Raw genomic sequence first — 9,738 nt, 5'->3', positions numbered from 1 at the left:
TAGAGATTGATAAAAAAGATATGGGTGCAGATAATATATACAAAGTTATTTCTCTGTACAATGATATGTAATTTCCTTCATGTATATCGCATAAAATTTATCGAAAAAAAAACAAGTATAAATATCATTGTAAGATGTGCCAAGTAAATTTTATCCTAACTAGTAACTTCAAAGAGGAAATATTTTTATATCCTCAAACTTAAAAATATAATATGAATAAAACATAGATGAGTTTATGTGATAGTTGATTTTCTAACCCAGTCTATGACAATAACATTTAAGAATTTTATTATAAAATTAAAATTACAAGAAATATATTAGCATCTCATTTTATCACTTAAAGATTATTATGTACCTAACTACTCGTATATATAATAACCATTTTTTGTCCCTTATCTGTGATACATCATCACTGATATTTTAATTTAACATGTTTAGGATATATTTTTTTAGCTATTTCCTTTAAAAAAATTGAAAAAAGTTCAAAAATAGCGATTATGACAATTGTCACCTATCTATGATACATCCTCAAATTTTTTATTTAACATGTTTAGAATATATATTTTTAGCTATTTCCTTTAAAAAAATTGAAAAAAGTTCAAAAATAAAGATTATGACAATTGTCACCTATCTGTGATACATCCTCACTGATATTTTAATTTAACATGTTTAGGATATATTTTTTTAGCTATTTCCTTTAAAAAAATTTGAAAAAGTTCAAAAATAGCGATTATGACAATTGTCACCTATCTATGATACATCCTCACTGAATTTTAAATTTAACATGTTTAGAATATATATTTTTAGCTATTTCCTTTAAAAAAATTGAAAAAAGTTCAAAAATAAAGATTATGACAATTGTCACCTATCTGTGATACATCCTCACTGATATTTTAATTTAACATGTTTAGGATATATTTTTTTAGCTATTTCCTTTAAAAAAATTTGAAAAAGTTCAAAAATAGCGATTATGACAATTGTCACCTATCCATGATACATCCTCACTGAATTTTAAATTTAACATGTTTAGAATATATATTTTTAGCTATTTCCTTTAAAAAAATTGAAAAAAGTTCAAAAATAGCGATTATGACAATTGTCACCTATCTATGATACATCCTCACTGAATTTTTAATTTAACATGTTTAGAATATATATTTTTAGCTATTTCCTTTAAAAAAATTGAAAAAAGTTCAAAAATAACGATTATGACAATTGTCACCTATCTATGATACATCCTCACTGAATTTTTAATTTAACATGTTTAGAATATATATTTTTAGCTATTTCCTTTAAAAAAATTGAAAAAATTTCAAAAATAAAGATTATGACAATTGTCACCTATCTATGATACATCCTCACTGAAATTTAAATTTAACATGTTTAGAATATATATTTTTAGCTATTTCCTTTAAAAAAATTTGAAAAAGTTCAAAAATAAAGATTATGACAATTGTCACCTATCTGTGATACATCCTCACTGATATTTTAATTTAACATGTTTAGGATATATTTTTTTAGCTATTTCCTTTAAAAAAATTTGAAAAAGTTCAAAAATAGCGATTATGACAATTGTCACCTATCTATGATACATCCTCACTGAATTTTAAATTTAACATGTTTAGAATATATATTTTTAGCTATTTCCTTTAAAAAAATTGAAAAAAGTTCAAAAATAGCGATTATGACAATTGTCACCTATCTATGATACATCCTCACTGAATTTTTAATTTAACATGTTTAGAATATATATTTTTAGCTATTTCCTTTAAAAAAATTGAAAAAAGTTCAAAAATAACGATTATGACAATTGTCACCTATCTATGATACATCCTCACTGAATTTTTAATTTAACATGTTTAGAATATATATTTTTAGCTATTTCCTTTAAAAAAATTGAAAAAATTTCAAAAATAAAGATTATGACAATTGTCACCTATCTATGATACATCCTCACTGAAATTTAAATTTAACATGTTTAGAATATATATTTTTAGCTATTTCCTTTAAAAAAATTTGAAAAAGTTCAAAAATAGCGATTTTGACAATTGTCACCTATATATGATATATCCTCACTGAATTTTAAATTTAACATGTTTAGAATATATATTTTTAGCTATTTCCTTTAAAAAAATTGAAGAAAGTTCAAAAATAACGATTATGACAATTGTCACCTATCTATGATACATCCTCACTGAATTTTTAATTTAACATGTTCAGAATATATATTTTTAGCAATTTGCTATAAAAAACTCAAAAAAGTTCAAAAATGGCGGTAATGACAATTGTCACTTATCTATGGTACATCTTCACTGAAATTTTGATTTAACATGTCTACAATATATATTTTTATCTATTTCATTTAAAAAAATTCAAAAATAACCATCATAACAAATGGCTCTTTTCTATGGTACATCTTTACTTAAAAATTTTAAAAAATAACTATGATGGAATAGTTAAATCAGAGCGTTATAATTTAAAGAAGCTTTAAGAAACTTTCCCGCCTATAATATTAATATCTACTAAATGTTATTTGACTTTTGGTCGAAAAAAATGATCTAGATATTTGATTAGGTGAAAAAAAGCAACCCTAACTTTAAGGCGTCTTTAAAAAAAACGATCCATATTTTGGGTCGGATTGAATAAAACGACCCGATGTTTGAGTCTGAGTCAGAAAAACGACCCAAACTTTGAGTTGGAGTCGAAAAATACGATCTAAACTTCAAGTTGGAGTCGAAAAATACGACCCAAACTTCTAGTTTGAGTCGAAAAATATGACCCAAACTTCATGTTGGAGTCGAAAAATACGACCCTAACTTCAAGTTTGAGTCGAAAAATACGACCCAAATTTCAAGTTTGAGTCGAAAAATACAACCCAAATTTTGAGTCGGAGTCGTAAAAAACGACCCATATTTTGGGTCGAGGTCGTTTTTTTCGGCTTGGACTTGGGTCGGAGTCGAAAAAACGACCCATATTTTGGGTCGAAGTCGTTTTTTTCGGGTTGAACTCGGGTCGAAGTCGTAAAAAACGACCAAAACTTTGAGTTGGAGTCGAAAAAAACGACCCAAAATTTGGGTGAGCTCTGTTCGAGCCGACTCGGCTAAGCCGATTAACAACACTATCCCCATCTATGTAAATGAGAAAAAAACGCGTGATATTTGTCGATTTTTTCATACTTTAACAGTTTTAACAAGTGGGATGTAGAACTTTTTATTTTTAGCTAGGGAGACTATGTAAATGTTGATTATAGAAAAACAATATATAATGGAGAAATTATGATGCGAAAAATGATTATTTTTTTTAACTTAATTTTACTTTTTAATTTTTTACTTTTATTTTTCTTATATTAATTTTAATTTTCTTTTATTTTGATTAAGTTTTTCACTTTGTATTTAATTATATTTATTATTATTTAATTAAGGATTCAACTATAATTTTAGTATATATTTCTTTTTATATTTAGGTTTTGATTCCCAATGACAAAATCTCTCAATTGTGACAATGGTGTAGGAGAGAGAAGGCGACAGGGCAATTACAACTTTTCAGTTTAATGCAAATCAATATATACTGTGGGACAAGGAGAAGTGTCAAACTGTATTCTAATACAAAAAAAATTCCAGAAGAACGTAAGAAAAATATGTAAATAAAAGTGAAAAAGAAAAATTTTTTGATAAGATTATGTTTATGTAGAATATAAAATCTAAAATTAAAAACAAAGAATTATAAAGGTAACATTCATAGTAGATAAGATATAAAGAAGTTTGTGTTTAGTTATTTAAAGGTGATAATTAGGAATTTTATATTTAGAAGTTACTGGTAAACTAAAACCATTTGAATTTTGAAACTAATAGAAACTATGATATTTTAGATTTTAGAATTATTATAAATTGATCACTAGAAATAAATATGACAAAGAAAAAGAAACATAAATTGCGAAGATTAAATTAAAATTTAAAAATTCGTCGAATAAGATTAGAATATAAATTTAGTGTTAGAAAATAGTTGATGTTGTAATTAAATTCTTATTGAAGATTTACGTTTAACTTTTATTTTAAGGGCTGCGAGAGATAAAACAGCCTCAAGGATTTGATATGTGAATGTATATAATATTAGGTTGTAGATTAACCAAAAATCTTCATAAAGAGAAACGGCTTTCGTCATTAGAAAATTTATGCCGCAAAATCGAGCTCAATTAGAGATCGGATTTTTATTTTTGAATCAAATAAGATTTTAAGGCAATTAGGCAACTTTATTCTAATAATAGTAAAAAAATAGAGAAATACTAAAAAAGAAATGATAAGATTTATTTTAAATTGTTTTAATCGGTTTTAGATAGAAGAAAATATCGTGCAGAATGAAGAAATAATTTTTTTTAATAATGATATGGATATGCGAAAAAAAAAAGAGACTTCTTTTTGAAATAAAAAGTACGTTTTTTTTAAATATGTTGTGCTAGAAAAGTTCTGATGGAATCAAATTGATTTTATACACAATTATGAGAATCATATTTTCAAAAAGAATGAAATTGATGAGGCATAATTATGAGAATCATATTTTCAGATAGAATGAAATTGATGATAGACATAAATATGAGAATCATATTTTCAGATAGAATGAAATTGATGATAGACATAATTAATCATATTTTCAGATAGAATAAAATTGATGATAGGCATAATTGTGAGAATCATAATTTATAAAGGAACAAATTGATATAAGACACAATTATGAGAATCATAATTTCTGATGAAATGAAATTGATGATAGACATAATTATGAGGATCATATTTTCAGATAAAATAAAATTGATGATAGATAATTGATTTGTTTTTAACAAGTTTGCGAGAGTTATGAGAATCATAATTTTGGTGTGTTGAGAAACAATGAAACTTGCTAGAAGATAAGTCAATTTTGGTGAAAAAGAATAAAAAAGATATTTATTCCAGTTGTTTTTGAACAAGGCGTGAACCACATAAAGAAGAAAATAAATAGATATTTTATTTTTCTTTTAAGAACAGGTGTGTAATCACAAGAAGACAAGATGTTTTTGAATAAAAATTTAGAACTAAGATTTTTTTAGATTCCAGATATTCAAGAGAATTTTAGATATAGATTCAACGGCAGTGGCTCCTACACTTTCTGAGCGAATGAAGCAGAATACCCCCCTGAAAAGTACCCCCTTGAAACGTACCCCTCCCCTTCGAAAAAATGATAATTATTTTATGACACCCATAAATTTCAAAAATAATTTTTATTGCATCAATTTTTAATATATATTATAAATAAAATGCAAAAAATATATACTTTATAAATATTACTTTTAAATTAATAATTTAGATAAATTAGGGGAAGAGAAAGCGAAAGAATTTATAATTTCATCAATATTTTATTTTTTCCATTGATAATATGGTTAAATTATTGAGAAATGAATCTTTCATGGTACTACTAAGTTTTGTTTTAATTAATTTAATTTTACTCATGACTCTTTCGGCAGTACATGAGGTTGTAGGAAGTGCAGCATAAAACACACCTATTTTAAAGTAAAAAAAATTCTATATTTAATGATGAAAGTACCTCTCCTTTTTGGATTGTAATGTTTGAAGTCTAGAACTTTCAAAATCAAAAGGTAGATTTCTCTCCTTCATAAAATCTTCATCCAAAAATTCAGTGTTATTATCTATTAGATTAAAAAATAATTAAGACAATAATTTATATTATACTTCTCAAATTAATCAAGCAATCTTTTGCCAATTGATTTATTGCAAACCCTATATCCTTCGAAATAGTTTGCTATTTTGTACAAGCCAAACTTGTTATCAACAATATTTTACCCAAAACATAAAGTGATAAGATAAAATTAAATTTTTCTATTCTTAAGACTATAGCACTAGCCATAGTGTAGCAGGATCTTCAGAATCCTTTAAATTTGTTAAAGCTGCCCTCAAGGCATCATAAAATAGAAAAAAATTTACAATATCTTTATATGACGATAGCCAACTTCTAAATAAAAAAACATTTTAAATCTAAATAAATAAGGTACTATTACCGTGTGGTATTCTTGATGCGTAGAAATCGTTGCGATTTTTTCAGATTATTACACTGACATTTTTTGAGTACCTCATATCTTTTTACACCATTAAAATAGACATAAATCTCATCTAGTATTCCTAGAACATTTCGAAGTTCTTTAATTGATTGGCATAATTGAACAACGATTAAATTTAATCGATGACAATAACACCAAATAAAAGCTGCCTTTGGCGCCTCTGCTCTAATCAAAACCTGCACACCATTGACTCTTCAACTCATGTTTGAGGCGCCATCATAACTTTGCCCAACTAGAAATTCAAGGGGTAAATTCATCGAGCCAAGTTTGGATATTATATTATGCTTAATATCGAGACCTGTGGTATTTCCCATACAATATATGTCAATCAGTCTTTCAACAAACTTCGGCGTCTCACAATTTTCATATCTTACTATCAAAGCTATTGCTTCTGATTTCGAAACATCATATGTGCCATCAACTATGATTGAAAAGCACCCTTTAAATGTAATCTCATTTTGAATTTTTTTATAACCATATTTTTTATGGTTTCAATGAGAATATTTATGTTATTATATGATAATAGATTTGAATATAATTTTTTTTTTAATCCCTTATTTTTTTTATCCCTTTTACACTATCATTTTTTTGTATATACATTTTTAGTACAGGTTCAGAATCTGCAATAAGCTTAATAAGGGCCATCACATTGTCTTCTTGTTGCCTGTTCCCCCAGAAGACTTGGTTACTAGATATTAAAAAATCTAAACATCTTATTATAATTCTTATGATAGAACGGTTATTATATACACATTCTTTCTGGGGTGTTATAAATTTTAATATCAAATTTTTATTGTGAAAAAGCCTTCCATAATCGGCCATCATATGTGCCTGTGAAGATTCATGCAGAATAATATCACGATTAATATTCTGCCATTTATCAGACCTTCACATGTCCATTTTGAATTTGTGTGTGGACCTCCAAATAAGAGACATGTTAAGCAAGAAACTTTATTCATTTTAATACTATAAGTAATCCTATTTCTAGCAATTTTGCTATTGTCAATATTAGTTTTTTCATAAAAGCTTTCATTAAAGGATCTGTTTTTATTAATATTATCTTTGGGGAATAAATAATGTGTAGGTTGAAGAGCTCCTAATTCTAGATATTTATCAATTATAAATATGTCAATTCTTTTTCCAACAATATTGATGGGATCATTTGATTCTAAGAAAAGGTAGGGAGGGAAGATAAGATATTTAAATTAAAATATGAATACTACTATATATTCATATTATGCTTAAAAAAATAAGTAGAAAAATTTCCGTCAATATATATTAAATTAAATATTAAGTTGGGGGGGGGGGGGGTATTATTACATTAATAAACCAGAGATCACTTGATCATGATGGATGTAACAAAAAAGTAAAAGAGTTAAATAATTAATAAAATTTTAAAAAAAGAAGTATCCCCACTCAAATTTACTGAAGCAGTTGCTTCGGAACCCCACCCCCCGTTGTAGGGGCCACTGTTCAACGGTAAATAGACATGTTTACAAAGGATGTGGATTGGTAGCTTAAGGACGATTACCTATAAAGGGCTCAAGGGAGATATGGATTTGGACTTCATTGAGGGTAGAGGGGTGATAGAATTTGACATAATAGTAGAAGTACTAGATGCGATTACCCGAAACCTTAAGACAAAGATCAATGAGAAAAAATATCTTAAGACAAAGTCGATATCCTGGCAAGTGCAAACTGTCGTAGAAGACTCGGAAATCTAAAAGATCGATACAGTTACAAGAATTAGATGAAAGGAGCTAAACAATTACAAGAGAACGTTGGAAACAAGAGACTAGATAGAACAGATGGTCAAGACGTTCACGCTGCAATCGTTAATCGCTGACCAATATAGACAGGTGTTTACTGAAACTCTAGTCTAAGATACGAAAGTCGACGACCTTAGAGACAAGAATTCGTGGAAACAATAGTAATCGCAGACAAATTATCGCCAATCATTTTCCGAGAAAAAGCGTTGATCAATTACAAGAGAACATTTTAAACAAGAAACTAGATAGAACAAATGTTCGAGACATTCATGCTGCAATCGTTAATAGCTTACTAATATCGCCACGGAAACTTTAGTCTAAGATACGAAAGTTGACGATCATAGAGACCAGAATTCTGGGAAACAATCGTTAATATCAGACAAATTATCGTCAAGCGTGACAGAGTTAAAGAGCCAATAGGTTAATACAAAAGAACGTTAGAAATAGGCGACTAGAAAGAACAACTGGTCAATGTTGTCAAGCTACATCGTTTACCAGATAATATGCTAATCATTAATTACCAGAAACCGTTAGAAATAAGCAAAGACTAGGATAATTTACTAAGGTTAAAACGAAATATAATTAAAAAGAGACTTAAGAATGTATCGGGAATCATGATAACAGAAGTGAATCGAGTTCGTCAATTGCCTATAGAGATCAAGAGATAATTGTTTACAAGGGGCTGACAAGAAACAGAAGGATTAAAGAATTTCAGATTGTAATCGGATACAAACAGTCCTTAGAAGTGAAGAATATTAGACAATAGACCGCCGTTGTTAGAAACTAGAAGACATTAAAGATTATGACGAATAGATTTGGTGGAGATACAAGATCTGTAAAGTCGAAATCGAAAGAAGTTGGTCATTCGCTGATTGGTGGGTCTAACTTAAGTGAGGGGGTTGCATTTTTGCGTTACAAAAAAATGCATTATGCAAATCGTAAACAAAAATAATGTTTTATTAAAATATCCCCGTCTATGTAAATGAGTATTTGTAGATTTTTTCATACTTTAACAGTTTTAACAAGTGGGATGTAGAACTTTTTATTTTTCGCTAGGAAGACTATGTAAATTTTGATTAAAGAAAAAGGATATATAATGGAGAAATTATGATGCGAATGATTATTTTTTTTAACTTAAATTTTAATTTTTACTTTTTAATTTTTTACTTTTATTTTTCTTATATTAATTTTCTTTTATTTTGATTATGTTTTTCACTTTGTATTTAATTATATTTATTATTATTTAATAAAGGATTCAACATAATTTTAGTATATATTTCTTTTTATATTTAGGTTTTGATTCCCAATGACAAAATCTCTCAATTGTGACAATACTATTCCAACAATCTAGGTCAACTTTTTTTACAACTTAATATTGAATTGGTGCCCGATGAATGGCGCTTGTTAATCGATTCAAGCAAAAACAGCTTGAAAGCAGTTTTGCTTCATAACGGAAATTCTAAGCGATCAATTCCCATCGCCTATTCCAACCAGTTAAATGAATCATATCAAAATATGAAATATTTATTGTCAAAAATAAATTATTCCATTTACGAATTTAAGATATGCTACGATCTCAAAATGATCGCAATCCTGATGGGCCTTCAGTTAGGCTACACCAATCAGTTATGTTTTCTTTGTCTCTGGAATTCCAGAGAAACTCTAAAACATTATACAGTATCCGAATGGGAGGATCGTCCGTTCTTAAAAAAAATCGCGTAAATATCCCGCTTGTTTCTAAAAATAAGATTTTGTTGCCTCCGTTGCACATAAAATTAGGACTAATCAAAAAAAATTTCAAAAAATTGTCCGAGGGCCCCACGATATACCTTAGAAATTTTTTCCCCAAGCTTTCCCAAGCAA

Source organism: Gordionus sp. m RMFG-2023, chromosome 3 (assembly GCF_954871325.1).
Source record: "Gordionus sp. m RMFG-2023 chromosome 3, tfGorSpeb1-WG-v2, whole genome shotgun sequence".
NCBI lineage: Eukaryota > Metazoa > Nematomorpha > Gordioida > Chordodea > Parachordodidae > Gordionus > Gordionus sp. m RMFG-2023.
This window is presented reverse-complemented; position numbering follows the sequence as displayed.